The sequence below is a fragment of the Schistocerca serialis genome, chromosome 5 (genome assembly GCF_023864345.2).
Source record: "Schistocerca serialis cubense isolate TAMUIC-IGC-003099 chromosome 5, iqSchSeri2.2, whole genome shotgun sequence".
NCBI lineage: Eukaryota > Metazoa > Arthropoda > Insecta > Orthoptera > Acrididae > Schistocerca > Schistocerca serialis.
In genome coordinates, this window is record NC_064642.1 from 374,858,696 (window position 1) to 374,875,675 (window position 16,980).

Below are 16,980 nucleotides of genomic sequence, written 5' to 3' on the forward strand. Positions count from 1 at the left end.
TGGTTGCGTCCATGGAAATTAAGCGTTTCCGGACACATGTCCACATAACATCTTTTCTTTATTTGTGTGTGAGGAATGTTTCCTGAAAGTTTGGCCGTACCTTTTTGTAACACCCTGTATTGATAGCTGAGTGGCTGTGAGGAAGGGGGGGGGGGTTGAGTAAGTTGCTCTTTTGTCATTCAGTTTTGGCAATACACAGGTGTAAACTGTTTGGCATGACACTGCTACTATTTTGCAATAGCTACAATACATACATGTACAGTATTTTTAAATCGCCATTATCGGCGGTTGCCTGAAGCCGACCAATGTTTACTGGCTGTAGCTGGAAGCTCCGTTAAGGATGTTCTGTACGAGCTGTACGCACAGTAGCATCCATTGACGCAGAAAGATACAAAATCTAAAGTCAGAAGGAGTTAAACGTTACTATTTCTGTGATTTCTATTCTGGTGTGTAACTGCTTTTTCCACTTTACTTTCCACACAGCACTGTGCATGATAACCATATCACGTGCAACTGATCGAGTGCGGATTTAGTCACTGCAAATGAAAGTTAGGAACAACTGTGCTTCCGGTCAGCAGAAACGATCAATTATCGATCTTTGGATGTATCAGCTCATGTGTCATGTAATTATATCGCACAGCCTAGACGAGGTAGACCTGACGATTGTGTTTAAGGAAGCTAAGGCATGACATAGCAGATAAAAAACCCACAATTCATTGGATAGCGATATGCACGTAAACAAATGGTGGTAGTATAACGTACGCAAGGTATAAAAGAGCAGTGCGTTGGCTTAGCTGTCATTTGTACTCAGGTGATTTTTGTGAAAAGAGGTCTGATGTGACAATGTCATAGCACATATAATTCAACCAGCTACTGTCATTAGCAGTTTTTTGTTACATTGTATCTATCTTTTTCGTTTGAAGTCCATACAAGGAAATGGAGACATTTTATTTCCCATAGGTCTATTTTAAAATTATGTGAGTTACAAGTTTTGTTCGTACAGTACAGTTTTGTTGGTCATTTTAATTTTCTGGCAAATGTGTGAATTAGTACACGTATGAAGACTGTTTAGCTCAGCATTTCTTTCAGTATGTATCCACACGCAGAGACAGGTATTTAATTTCTCTGTTGCATCGTCTGTATAACCGTTAGAAGAAAAGTATACATGATGCAGCATCGAGTCTTCCATTTTAAGCTTTTAACATTTATGTCCGACTGGCTTTTAACTAATTAACGGTTGGTTCTTCAACGGACTTCTCTAAGCGTCTATTGCCTGTGCTCGATGTCCCACCTCCTTCATAACGATCTAGACTTTCTTCGCAGTATACGAGCGATAATCGTAAAATATACCAGTAAACACGGAAGACTCGAGCCACAAAACAATAATATGCCGCTTGAGGGTCTGAAAATAGCGAAGTATCTTGCGGTAATTTCTAGAAACGGAAATGTTGCAGCTGTGTCAGGCCAATTCAGGCGGCTAAAGAAGCCATCTCGATTGGACTGACAAAGCGGTAACATTTTCGTTGCAACGAACTGCCACAGCAGGCTTCGCTGTTTTGTTTTGGACCTTCAAGCGGCGTGCTCTGACTCGGAATTTTAGTTTTTACGAGGGTTGCAAAAATGTGCCTGCAAACAATAGAAAATCAATTTTGTAACATTTTACACTGACGGAAAAAGAATGACAACACCAAAAAGGAGTTGTGCAACATAAACTGAAGTTTTTAGGCGTGTTTCTACTTCTGAGAGATTACGGCTATTCAAATTTGGAGCTAGTCGCATAAGAGTGGAGCTATTGGCGCCACTAAGATGACGCAAATCAGGTTTACTTTAAATACGCTCTGTAACGGTCGTGACCGCTAGTTACCTTTGAGATTGTATGTGGTGAGTTGATATTGGTCAAGAATGCCTTTAAGCGTCAATAGACGCCATTATCAACATCTCACTGAGTTTGAACGAGGTCGTACAACAGGGTTACGAGAAGCTGGATGTTCCTTCTACGATATTGCAGAAAGGCTTGTCAGGAATGTAGCCACTGCACATGACTGCTGGTAACAGCGGTCACGAGAATGTACGGCCGCAGGAAGACCGGGCTCCGGACGGCCGTGTGGTACTACCGAGAGGGAAGACCATCGTGTTCGGCGTATAGCTCTGGCGCATCGTTCTGCTACTGCAGCAACAATTTGAGCCGCATTGGCACCACAGTGACACAACGAACTGTTACACATCGTTTACTTCAAGGAAAGCTCTGACACACACGCCTTGTAGAGTGCGTTCCACAACACCCCAGACTGCTAGCATTCGCGACTTTAGTGGTGTCAAACGAGACCTCATTTGAGGGCAGGATGGAGGTCTGTTGTGTTTCCTGATAAAAGCTGGTTCTGTTTCGATGCCAGTGATGGCCGTGTGCTGGTTATAAGGAGGCCAGTTAAGGGCCTGCACCCAACCTGTCTGCGTGCTAGAAACGCTGGGTCTTCACTTGGAGTTATGGTCTGTGATACGATTCCGTATGACAGCAGGAATACTCTCGTGATTATCCCGCGCACCCCGACAGGAAATTCGTACATCAGTTTGGTGTATAAGAAACTATCAGCCTCGATTGCGGTAATGAAGCCAACCTTTACCTAGGTTTCAGCCCAAATAATTGAGCCTTCTTCAGAAGATATAACTGAATCTATAATTTGTGTAAGAGGGCATGGTCTAGAAATAAAACTAAAACAGCCTGAGTAGGCGTAGTCACATTTTAAAAATGCGGTACGTAAGTACTAAGTCAACGCCAAGACTTAAGCTCTAGCGTGCGCCTCGTCTCCATGGACGCCGTGCGGTGGGTCTCGGGAGCTCACGTGAAACTAAGTAGGACTAGATAACGCGCTGCTAAACATCATTGCGGGGAACACTGCCCATGTCTAACTGAGACCGTGACTGTCAAAGATAAAAGACCAACGCAGTTATATCTTAAAATAAATAACTTATAGAAAGGTTGAAAGTCTTAAACATAAGCCTCTGCACCAGGTTATGACAAAATGTAACAAACTATGTATGGATTTATATGAGTGCGAACACACTACCCCGACTTACACTATTAGAATATATCGGCCCTTTCACAACGAATGCTGCATAACGCGCCCATCGTTATTAATGAAACACGTCATAGGACATAAAACAGCGAAACTGTAGTATGTAAACGCCATAATGAAATAATCTCGGTTAACCTGTGCACAGATGGTCGAGTAGGTGTTTCTACCAGTTGATGTAGATATGCTTCTTATTGCTGACACGCCCTGAATGAAGAATATTATCAAGATTAATTTTTTATCTTATTACTAAAAATAACGCGTGAGTGAACGAACAAGGCCACTTCATCGCCATGTAATAGCAAATGACCAGCATAGGTCAAATTACGGTTTACGTGTAAAAGTATGGTAATTGCGTGAACGGACTTGCTGCTATTGGTTTTTTTCCAACAGAATAACGCTCGCCCAAATATCGTTGCTGTAACTCACATGCTCTACAGAGTGTCAAGTTGCTTAGCTTGCTCGATCACTAGATCTGTCTCCAATCAAGCATGTATGGTACATCATCGGACGAGAACTCCAGCGTCATCCACAAACACCATTAACCATGTCTAAATTGACCCACGAAATGCTCCAGGCATGGAATTCCACGTTTGCATGCTTGCATTCAACATTCTGGCGATTACATCAGTTATTAATGTACCAGACTTTCCCATTTACAATGGTTTATCTCGCGCTTGCATTAACCTGTAATCTTACAATGTTAATCACTTAAATATGATTCCTAGATAAATGTATTACCGAAATTTCATTACTCTACGTTCATTACTTTTTGTAGGGAGCACATTGTGCTCATGTGGGAGTGATCTAGATGGTTGCAAAACAGTAAACTGGTAGCCGAGATCGCAGGAATTCTTTTTATTCCGTGATCACCGGTTTCGGCGAAACTAAAGCCGCCATCATCGGATGTCAGGACACATACGGGTTACAACATCAAGGCAAACAATGGTGATATTAATAGTTGCCTATAACACGCAGGCCTTACAAAATTGTCGTAAGTTGCACATAGGCGTCCAAGAGAGATGACATTATAAATGTTAAGGGTCTCCATCACATACAAGCGCAGTTTTTGTCTTGCGATTTCTTTCCGACAGTATAATAATTAAAACTTCATGAACACACCTCTCATATATTTGATTCAAGAATGACTGTCTTTGTAACTTTTGTTTAGTTTGAAAATTTATGAGGTATGAAGTGAATCGATATAAGCGAGAGAAAAAACGACAGAAATTGGGGTTTATTAATATTTCCGGTATTACTATGGTTTTTAATATACGATGAGGATTGCAAATTACTGCCCTGCGCATGCTCAGTAAAGGCAAAGCGAGAAGGAACACGAGCGCTACTTTTCGACAAATCCTTCCAGTCCATGAAGAATTACTAGGCCTGACTTGAGACATGGGCAAAGGCGCAATTTTACTACTATTCTCGCCAAATTTCCTGCAGTTTCCCGCATGAGGGGGAAAGGTAATGTGTACGATGTCGCTTGGAGCACCTCCTTTAAGGCCTGGAGACTGAATGAGCGCCTCTTGCGGCACGTGGCCGCCGCAAGGCGTGGGGGCCCAAAGGCACTCTTTAGCGCATGCCGGCCGTGCCGGCGTTATCGCTGGTTTCACAGCGGCGACCACAGATACCCCCTCCCCCTCCCGCTGGTCGCAGTGGCCCCGCCCACGGAAGCCGGGCCTCCGCAATATCGACCTGGCGCTGCGCCGCGCTGGCTGTCCACCTGCGGCGGTAAACTTAGTCGCGCGGCAGTGGCACGCCTGCACGCCGCCAGGCTGGAGTTCCCCGAGTACCATCATGTCGGGTACGTCCGCAGCCGGCTGTCTTTCGCTCGACGGCCACTGCACAAAGTACTTCGGCACGCGCGATGCAGTAATTGCACATCGCGACAATTGCCTGCCAAGCACAGCCGAACGATAGAACCTAGTTTCACTCCAAATCGTAAATTCGTATTAAGCTTGTCAGTTCTGAAATAGTCATACACACGGTACGAAGCACGCTTGTAAGGCTTAGGCGTAAGATTTCGTTTGTATTCCACAATGGAAGTTTCTTATAATCTCGACACACGTTTTTGAAGTTAAATCTCCATTATTATTTACTTGAGAAAATCCGCATGTAATTAGTCTGACAGAGCCCTGTTCCATTATACACAGTATCCACTCTGCTACAGAAATGTGTTTCATGTGTTCAGCTTTCGAAGATACGAATTTCTTATTATCATTTATACAGAGAGAGTCTCTTCTGAGTCACGTAATGCAGGAGCACCATATCCAAAGTAGCAATTGGTGACAATAAAGACACGAGGCTTCAAACGTTGAAAATAAGAACTCTCGTTTACAGATGTGAGGAGGAATAGAAATTTCTAACAATATCATTATCTTTAAATGTGGACATAATATATGTCATTTGAAATCTTTATGACACTGGTTACATTGGAATTAGATTTTATCTTTACTTAACAAACATGTTTTTTGATATCTCCAGATAATGTAATTACTAGCAGAATTTGTATATGGCTCTAAATTTTAAGAATTTGTACGACATTTCATTTCCGTCCTATGATGACCTATTTGGAGTTCGAAACAAATGTGATATATGAGATGTTATTTACGATATTTCCATTCTTTTGTGAACATTGCATTTTTGTCAGATTGGGGGTAATCTGAAAGTGGAATTCTGTATGTACTAGCTCCTTCTTTTTAAATGAATTTTAACGAAAAAATAATAATAAAATCTTCCTTAAAGACATTGATGTCAGTTTTGACATGAGTAGAAAGACGGATTGCTTTTAACGCTGCTGAGAGGCACCTTATTACAGGGAAGAACTACGCAATTTTCTACGGTTTTCAACACATAAGAGAACTAAAGTAAATCTATTTTTATAAAAATTGTTGATATTAAAGTATTTCTTTGCTAGGGTTTCTCTTTACTTTATACGGGGTATCATTATCAGCGAAATCGCGTCACAAAGTTAGGTGTAATTTATAAGTGACGCAGTGCAATAAAATACAGAAGTTTTAATGTTAGTGTGCTGCCCGTATACATACAATATAATTTTCTGTATAGTGACTGGTGTAGCACTGACGAAGATGTGGAAGACAACGTGATACTGAGCTCATAATGAAGTTGTTACAGGATCCACCTTCTTTAGGGTGAGGTTGTACCATTATTATAATGTATTAAATAAACGTTACAGAAGCAACTAGATTTGCATGTAATGCTGTATGGATAAAGCTATGGTCCAAGGCACGCAGTTGCTGACAATCACTCTGACACACACACACACACACACACACACACACACACACACACACACACACACACTCAAACACACACACAGAAGAGTACTGTCATTGCTCACCAGTGCACTCTGGAAGGAGTCAGAAAATCTCTACGAGCTGGCTTCATTTACCCCTCGAACTCATTCATTTGTTATGTGCAGCATACACCAACGCACCAGGAATTATACCCATCGCCAGGCTCTAAGGATTAACATAGTATACATATAGATCACACAAATACACTATTACTCAAATCTTTTAAAGCAACTTTCTAAACTTCTCAGGCGAAGTTAGAAGGTACAGCCAGATGATGCTTCTTTGAAGAGAAACGAGACATTTGAGAGTGATTGAAAGCTTCAACAGGAGCAATGAGCTCGGAGTTAGCGAGGAGTAGGTTATTCTTGTTACACGGCACGTCTCCTGGTAGCGGTCTCACGTCGATCTTTATACTTAAACTGAGAAGGTTCTATACCTGGCAATTAAGAAGTACTGTCGGTGGTATGGAGGACGTATTATAGAACATCGCTCTGCCAGTCGATATCACGTATTACGGAGATGGTATGGAGCTTAGAAGTAAGTGGTAGTGAGTGGTCTTCGTGCCACGGTTATGTGAATGATGGTGAATGCAACAGAAAAAATGCTTCAATTGTACAGCAAACCAAATCACTCAGTAACAAAATCAGTAGGAAGCTGAAGTGAAATAGCTGCAGAAAAAATTAAAATTCAGGGTAAAAGGAAAGCAGTGATAAGAATCGTTTATGAAATTGTTATTCTCAGTGAAACAAAAATGGTTCAAATGGCTCTAAGCACTATGGGACTTAACATCTGAGGTCATCAGTCCCCTAGATTTAGAACTACTTAAACTTAACTAACCTAAGGACATCACACACATCCATGCCCGAGGCACGATTCGAACCTGCGAACGTAGCAGCAGCGTAGTTCCGGACTGAAGCACCTAGAACCGCTCCTTTTTTTTTTTTTTTTTTTAAATCTCATTTTGTTCGCTTTCGTTCGTTGCATCTTCTCGGGGCACAAGTCGTATGACACTCGTTTTAAGTTCGTCGTCGATCGGTTAACACAGTTTTTTTACTACAGAAGGCAGCTAACCCTCTGAGCGAACACGATGAGCTACCGTGCCGGCGACATGATGATGAGTAGAACAACACAACACCCAGTCCCTGAGTGGAGGAAATTTTAGCAGATGTCGGTTGGACAAAACACCCAGTCCCTGAGCGGAGAAAATCACCGACCCCCAGCCGGGAATCGAACCCGGGCCCTTAGGATTGACATTCTGTCGCGTTGACCACTCAGCTACCGTTGTCGGAACCGCTCACCACAGCGGCTGGCGAAGAATTAGACCGCCTGTTGAATGTAATGAACAGTCTCCTGAAGACAGAATATGGATTGAGAGTAAACGATGAAAAACGAAACTATTGAGTAGTAGAGTAGTAGCAGAAATTAGATGAGGGATAAAATAATGAAATATAAAAATTGGAAATTACATAGAACATGAAATGAAGGAATTCTGACACATTGAAAGTAAAATGACGCTTGACGGGGGAAGGTAGGAGGACTTTAGAACCTAACTTGCGCAGGTAAAGGGAGCATTTCTCACCATGAGAGCTTACTAATAATATCATACATCGGCATTAATTTGAAAAAGAGATTTTCGAGAACATAGTTTTGGAGCACTGCGTTGTACGGAACTGAACGATGGACTGTGGAAAACTCGGAAGATAAGTCGCACGTTAGAACCTCTCTTGGGCATGGATGTGTGTGATGTCCTTAGGTTAGTTAGGTTTAAGTAGTTCTAAGTTCTAGGGGACTGATGACCTCAGAAGTTAAGTCCCATAGTGCTCAGAGCCATTTGAACCATTTTGAACTCGGAAGATAAGATGATCGAAGATTTCGTAGATATGTTGTTGTAGATGAGTGCTGAAAATTGAGTGAACGAATGGCATAAAAAGTGGAGGTTCTATGCAGAATCGGCGAGGAAAGGAATGTGTTGCAGTCACTAATTGGAAGAATCGAATTGATGATAATTCATGTGTTCAGGCAAAAGGGAGTTATTGCCACGGTAAGAGAAATCCGCAGAAGGGGCTTTTGAAAAAAGAAAAAGATTGAAATATATTTAAAAAAATGATTGAGGAAGCGGGGTCAAGTGCTTTTTTGAGATCAAGAATAGTCCAAAAACAGACGATCCCTCGAAAAGAAAGAAAGAATAAAGAAAGAGATTACAGCGTCATACCTAGACTAAAGCGACACATCACAAGCTTCCGGATGCCGGCGGGCGTCCATGAAGAAAATGGCCAACGCTCAGCTGCTAGAGTCTGCTGCCGCTGGAGAAAAGAATAAACAGTGAGAAAGGGAGGGAGAGGGAGAGAGAGAGAGAGAGAGAGAGAGAGAGAGAGAGAGAGGGGGGGGGGGTTGACGTTGTTAGCTGTCATTGATGCATGTTCAATCGCCCGAATGGAAGGTTGTTTCTTATTCGCGCTCTACTATACGTTTCCTTTGCGAAGATTGATTGAAGAGTTCAGTGTAACGTTGTTGTTGCTATTGACGAAGTGAGAGAAGGGAGAGGCTTCAACTCCGTACCGGCACATATCCAACTCTTCTAAAGTAGCACCAAGATGGCCCCCGACTGTACGTGCCCCTCTCACAGGCGCATTACTAAGAATCACATGCCCTCGTTTCATGTGTCAATGAGGCGAGCTTTGGAACTTAATACAGGACTTTGGTGCAAAGTTTTGTGATCTAGTTTTCCCTAAGCAGCGACGAGCAAACTGTTCTTTATTGGCAAAGCGATTTACTTATGAAAGGTATATGGAAAATTCACTGAGGGTACGATAACGTCCGATGATAGGGAAACGTAAGGAGCTCGGAGGCTAAAATTACCATCAGCCAGCCATTTTGGCATGTTTCAGTCTTGGATGTAAGGGATCAGTCAGCGATACTCATTCCAGAAAAGTGTTCCAGTTAGGGATATTTCAGGAATAGCCATCGTAACGCTTTTCACAGAACTGCACGTCTCTGACGAAGTTGAACAGTGGGAATCCACATGAAACGCCAAGAGAATAGGCCAGAAGGGGAGGCCAAACGAGGGAAGAAGTTTTGTTGTTGGACGGATTAAGTAAAGAATTAAGAACAACGCTCCTTGAGTTCCCTGCGATGGGTAAAATGTCACGGATGTAAAACTCTTCAGTTCAGTATTCCCAATGTGCTACACAGATAGGGGTGTCATATTGGAGATCTTCGGGAACAAAAATCTATCCTAGCGAGAAAAATAGAATTCAGATATTGAATTTTGCAATTGTAGAACGTAACTCGGGACAGGCATTCTCCTACAATAAAACACGGCCTCATGAGACTGAAATAAACAGTACCAAACTTATTTATTTGGCGCTTCACATCTTTGCGAGAAATTGAGAAACTCGGAATTTATGAATAGCGTTACTAAGAGGATTTATAACAACACACTTAAACAGTGGTGTAAATATGTTCTAGTGTGATACTGAACCAAAACATACGGCTGGAGTTACGACAAAACGTTTATAAAGAACATTGTTAAACATATTAAAGAAACGTCAGAACACACAACGTAAACTTACACAACAGTTGTGGACACTTTCCAAGACGAGACTGCGTGAAGTCCTCTCCAAAGCGAGAAATACCTGAAGAGTGATAATAATTAACCAAAACATTAGGGCCACCTGTTTAATTATCCTGTTCTACCTTTAAAACGCAATACTGCAGTGATTACGTGTGGCCTGAATTACTAGGTTTCCGGATGTATATGGCACGAGATGTGTACGCATAAGCCACGAAATTATCGTAAATTACGGGTTGCTGGTTTGTAGAAACGAAATTAGCGCCAGACAGCGTCCCCGATATATTCCTTCGGGTTCAAATAACGCGAATCATCAAAACGTGAAATCACTACCACGCTTCTCGAACCACTGCTGGACCATTTTGGCCTTGTGACACAGACGCTATTTTACTGGAAGATGCGATATCGAGGAAGGCATCATGCATGAAGGGATGCAGGGGGCCACCAGTAATGTTCATGTAGTCCCCAGTTGTCATGGCCCCTTCGGTTACTACCAAAGGCCCCATGGAAGTACAGGTTAATGCCCACAGTAAAATAATACCGGCACCATCGGCTTGCTTCCGTAGTGCAGTGCATGTTTCAAGCAGCCGTTCTGCTGTGCGACAGCGTGTCTGTACACGACCATCGACTTGGTGTATCAAGACATGTGATTGTCTGACCAGACGAGACGTTTCCGTTAATTAATGGCCCAATCTCGATGATCCCTTTCCCACCACAGTTGTAATTGACGATGTCAACATGGGAGGACATAGATAGGGGTCATCTACTCCAGGGCACGATGTTCAACGATGTGCGGTTAACGGTGTGGTCCGGATCATCTGTGCCTGTATCATAGTTATACTGTCGTCAGATCCGCCACAGATCGCCACCTGTCCTATTTTACAGACCGGGCAAGCCTCCGACCTCCACATTGTCTTACCAGGCGTGAACCTCCAACATATTATCTTCTGATTGCGATTTCGCCGTTCTTCAATTATTTTCCATAGATTCTCATGGCAAAACACGTGAACAACCAATCAGCTTCCCCGCGTCCCAGATGCTTTTTCCCAATCCAGAACCGTGACAATGTGTCCGTTGTCAAAGTCATTTATGTACGTGGATTTCGCCAGCTGCTGCCATATCGTCTCTAGAAAGAATACCCATTAACTCTGCTCCACTTATACAATTTTCTTACACGTCTCTTGCCTGACTCTGAGCACTATGGGACTTAACATCGGAGGTCATCAGTCCCCTAGAACTTAGAACTACTTAAACCTAACTAACGACATCACACACATCCATGCCCGAGGCAGGATTCGAACCTGCGACCGTAGCGGTCGCGCGGTTCAAGACTGAAGCGCCTAGAACCGCTTGGCCACCCCGGCCGGCTGTAACGCCACCAGGTGACGTTCAGTCTCGCGGTGGGGAGTAGTCACTATGTTTTGGCTCATCAGTGTATACAAGGTGATTCGGCAGTCTCTACCTATCGGTTTTATGCAACCCCCAACGCCTTCAAATAGCAAGCGCTCGATTTTCACGATCACTCACTCACTATTCACAAATTATTAGTCCCACAGAAAAAAATGAACAGTACATTTTTGTAGGAAGTTTAATCCTGTTAAATTTTGTACTGAGGTACATTTTCCCTTCAGGCCGTAGTTTTAAGATTTCAAGAAAAACGTACAAAAGCGACCTTGTAGCGCGTTTTTCTTAAATAATTCGAGATCTGTGGCCTCCAGCGATAACATATTCTAGTACAAAATTTAACAACTGTGGTATCGATAGCTACTATGCCACAACGTAGGTGCGCTCTGCTAGGTTGGCACTACGACACCGATACCGACGACAGCGCCCTCTAGCCGGCGCTGTGGAGCTGTACGAGCGCCGCTCCAGATTCTACCCATTTGATTCCGAGTAGACGACCAAGCAACACTGTTTTTATTTCATAATGGGCGAGCCACTACAGATTTTTCCTTTGTAACTTCTAGCCGATGTTTGATTGATGAACGGCTTCGCACCTACGTGCTCATCTCAGGTGGTGCGTAAGCCTAATATAATCCTTATTCTTCCTACAGTGAAGGTGATGTACATTAAAACGCAGTGCCGAAGCATTTCACCTTTTCCTGCTCCTACTCACTTCCTACATTCGGCCTACCCTTCAGTTTACAGGAGCAGACCCACGCGCCGCCTTCTAGGCGGGATACAACAACAGCATTACATTTACTATGAAAAACTCCTGCTCATTTTTTCTGTAGGACTAATGGTTTGCACGTAGTGAGCGACAGAATATGAAAGCCTCGCGTGTGGTTTTTAAAGAAATTTCAGGCTGCATAGTACCCATAGATAGGGCTGCTAAATCACCCTTTATGGCCGGCGGTTCTGGCGCTACAGTCTGGAACCACGCGACTGCCTAGGGCAAGGATGTGTGTGATGTCCTTAGGTTAGTTAGGTTTAAGTAGTTCTAACAAGTAAGTTCTAGGGGACTGATGACCTCAGATGTTAAGTCGCATAGTGCTCAGAGCCATTTGAACCACCCTTTATGTTAGAACAATCGAGGGAAATCACCTCACGTATGCATGCCTCATTCATGCAAAGTACTGAAGATGCAGTTCGATTATTAAATCTAAGCTATCTAACAAACTATTAAATATTATGTTGTTATTTAACGTTGTTTATTTTACATATCTTTCTTTTTGTTCTTCTCTTTGTCTCATCGATGAGATCATTAAAGACAGAATATTTATTTCCTGTATGACCTTCGAATGTTGTAAACGATGTAACAGTACAAAGAACAGCCTATACTTTTAATTTTTTATCGTATGTAGGGTGATTTTTAATGTCTTCTCTTTGAGTGCACAAATATGAGTCTTAAACATAGCGCTGATCCAATAAAATATTTTACATTCGGAAGAGAGCACGAAAATCATTTCCATACTGCCTTATAGAGCCATTTAACGCGCTCGAAAGTGCAGTGCCGTGTCGGATGTAGAGTAGAGGGCAGTGTGAGGAAGTGCGCGGGCCTCCGGCAGGGTGAGCGATGTGACACGGCCCATAGCGCACCGCTGCTGACAGCTTGTTAGCCGCTCGCGGCGCGCCCGCCGCGAACTGCAGTGATTTATTCAAAAAGCACGCTTTCGTCCAGCCATAACTTTTCGTACGCCGCCGAGCTCGCACTGGTTCGTTGCACGGCCTTTTGTCGGGTCTCAAATAATGATGTGTGGAATTTTACTGTAACAATGAGTTCCAGCTCCCATATTTTTAAATATTGCGTTTCAGTCGCCAAGTCCTCGTTTACGCGCCCGTATTGATAATGCCGAACAAATACGAATAGCGCCCCCTTTGTTTGTCAGCAGTGAGTTTGTTCTGGACAGCGTTTGGCATTTTTTCATCTGCTGCGAAAAACGGTTTAGTGTGTGCAGTCAGTAAATGTACAGACCTTACCTGGTAAAGGAGTTCACAAGTGTTCCAGTGCGGCCAATAACATTCCAAACAATTTTACTTAAACCACGTTCTTTATTAGTTAGGGCACTCTTCTCTCACATCTGCTTTAGAATGCAGTTATGGTTAAAATACTAGAACCAGCAGTGTCATGTAGATAGTTTGTGCTGCTTTGGTTTATTTTAAGCCCATTTGCCGTGAAAATCCTACCTAATTACGTATGATGACTGATTTTCTCACGTGTGAAAGAAATAGTTATGTACGCTTAAAGTTATATACATTCGTTTACTCCTACACCTTCAAGTACATGCTAAAAATGTGATTATCCCCTTTTCTGTTTTACAACTGCTTACTTCTCCTTATCAGATGATTTAATCAAAGAATTAAAGCTAATAAATTGACGCTAACACAGCTGAATTTTATAACAAATGTTGATTGACGCATTATAGAACGGGCTGTTCGAATTACGTACCGCAGCAGGGCCAATGTCCTTCCAGTGAAATACTTAGCGAAGTGGTAGTGGGGGATATGGAATCCCAGTTGGAAATACTTTGGAGAAGATTTCTAGATCCGGGATTTGCCTTTTAATCAAGGGAAACCTGATAATAGCTTTGGTCAGAACCAGGGGGATGAGAACTAGAATATGTTCCAAAATGATCACAATTTTTGATGTCACATGTTTCGGAAATTTTGATAAGTAGAAAGATGCAGTTCACGGCATAGTGTTCACACACAACTAAATTTTCATATCGTTTCTGCAAATTATTTACTAAGCAAAATGGTCAACCTCCCCTCCCCCCCCCCCCCCTCCTGCATATGCCGTAGTGTTTGGATTCGTTGATAGAGACCAAATCTCACACCTAGGTCCAGCAGAACTTCCGCCAACACGCACGACCATGAGACTGTGACACACAAGGTTCAAGGAGTCCGGAAGTTGTCATGACGAGGACGAATTCTCGGCGTTCGAGCACGAGTGCTGCAGACTTGGAATAGGTGCAGGAGGCATTTATCGGGATCCCAACCAAATAAATCCGTCAAGGTCTCGACAGTTGCTTTACAAGAAACTGAAGCTTCATGCCTACAAGATAATGCTGCTGCATGCACTTCAATCTGATGACAAGCATAAGTGCAAAGCATTTCCAATTGACATTCTGAGTAACATCGATATTGGCTCAGACTATCTGAAAAAGACAATATTCACGCACGAAGCTGGCTTTTATCCGTTCTGGGAGGTAAACCAACACAACGTAACGATCTGGGGCTGTCAGAAACCCTTCTTAATCATCGAAATTATACACGACTGTTCAGAGATAAATGTGTGGTGTGGTCTGCCTTATGACAGTGTGTGGGACCAATTTTCTTTGCAGAGGCGTCAAAAATCTCACCTATTTATCTGGACATGTTGGAACAGTTTGCATTTCCACAAGAGGAAAGGCCTACACCATGATATCATGATGCAGCAGGATGGTGCCCCACATCACAAGGCCTCGATCGTTAGGGAAGGCTTTGGATGACTCATTCAGAGGTTGCTGGATTAGCAGAGCAGAACCAATTTCCAGGTCGCTAATGTCTCCAGATGTAACACCATTAGATTTTGCACCTAGAAACAAAATACATGTGCGCAGCATGGTCTGAGCGCATTTGATTTGCATCCTGCCAGATCTTAACATATATTTTTAGGTAAGTAAAGTATCTGTGAAGTTATTCTTCTTACCACAGAGGATGGGCCAAACAGTAATTCAGTGTCATCCTCCCCCCCCCCCCCCCCCCCCGGTCCTCACCTCTTCCAGTCATACATATTAGGGTTTTTGTACAAATACCATTGAGGCATGTCCCGAGTGAAATATCTCATTCCCTACTCTGTGCACCAGCAACTGTGGATCAGAATAATAGTTGATATCTCTGGTCCCTTCCACGAAACCACATGATTTATAGTCGAAGATATGCTGGTGAGATCACACTTCTCACAAAATAATGAAAGGAAAAATGTTTATCACTTACTATGTTGCCGCTTCGCATGCAGTAAAACTGCATTTTGCTTCTTTACTAATGAGTTTATTCGCAACACATTTTGTAGTGTCCTTATATACCACTCGATGTACTTGAAAAATTGTATCATTTTATGACTCGTAGTTCCGGAGATTTGGTGTAATAAACATTGCATGAAAACGAAACTGCAGTGTGGAATTCACTAGAGGTAAAGGTGACATATGTGTAAAAGTGTATATGAAATATGTTATATATACCGGGTGAGCAAAAAGTAAGTATAAATTTGAAAACTCAATAAACCACGGAATAATGTAGATAGAGCGGTAAAAATTGACACACATGTTTGGAATGACATTGGGTTTTATTAGCGAAAAAAATATGTCCGACAGATGGCGCTGGACAGCAAAATGTCAGTGACTGTGCATGACAATCGTGTATAAAAGGAGCTGTAATGAGAGAGTGAATCGAACAGCTTAATTCCCGTCGCTCCGCAATCTTCCTCTCCCTGGACCTCGAACGTGCATATGACCACGTATAGCACTCTGGTCTCCTCTTCAAGCTCCAAACCTTCGCCCTTCCCATTAACTACGTCCATCTGATCGGCTCCTTTCTCTCCCGCCGTCCGTCCTATGTCACCATCCAGAACACAGATTCCTACACCTTTTTTCCCTCTGCCGGTGTGCCCCAAGGCTCCGTCCTCTGCCCCCTTCTGTACCTTTTGTACACGGCGGACATGCCGCCGCCGTCACCCCCCGTCCACCTTCTCCAGTTTGCCGATGACACCGCCTTCCTTGCCCTTGCCCCCACCCTACAGCGCTCCCAACACCTTCTCCAATCCCATCTTGACCGGTTCATCACTTGGTGCAACCAGTGGTTGCTCATGGTCAATCCCTCCAAAACCCAGGCGATCATTGTAGGCAAAACCACCCCTTCCTTCCGCCTCCTTGATTTCTACATCACCATCTATGGTCGTCCTATCGCCCTCACTCCCACCCTTAAGTGCCTTGGCGTCACCCTCGACCGTCGCCTCTCCTGGACTCCCCACCTCCGGACAATCCAAGCCAAGGCACGTTCCCGACTCAGTCACCTCAAGCTCCTCTCCGGCCGTACGTGGGGTCTGGACCCCTCAACCAACCTCCACACCTATAAATCCCTCATCCGCCCTATCCTTTGTTATGCCCATCCGGCTTGGATCTCCGCCCCCCCTACCTTCTATAAATCCCTCCAAATCCTTGAATGCCATGCTCTCCGCCTCGCCTATCGCATCCGTCTCCCCTCCCCTATGCGGATCCTGTACAATCTCATCCCCTTCCCCCCACCTCCTCCTTTTTCTTGAAAGGATACGGATCCTGTACACCTCCCGTAAACTCAATCCTCCTCACCCGCTCATCTTCCCTATCCTCTCTCACCCCCGCCCGCTGCCGCGCCTGTATTCCCACGTCCCACCCGGTCTCCATCTCTCCACCCTCCTTACCCTCTCCCAAGGTGGCTTCCGCCAGCTCCTCCTCCCTGATGATGTCCTCCTCCCCTCCATCTACCCCTCCTATCAACTTTGACCCTGCCCCACCCCCCACTTCCGGTGTCCTTTCCTTTAGGCACCCTCCCTCCCATC

General features: G+C 43.7%; 1 long non-coding RNA gene across 1 annotated transcript in view; it reads left to right on the forward strand.

The window, feature by feature from the left end:
- Positions 1-4,825: 4,825 nt before the first annotated feature.
- The window catches only part of LOC126482272 (uncharacterized), a 114,281-nt gene continuing 102,126 nt past the window's right edge, over positions 4,826-16,980 (forward strand). Inside the window, exon 1 of the long non-coding RNA XR_007587618.1 lies at positions 4,826-4,878. This is a non-coding gene — a long non-coding RNA (uncharacterized LOC126482272). The remainder of the gene's footprint in view (positions 4,879-16,980) is intronic.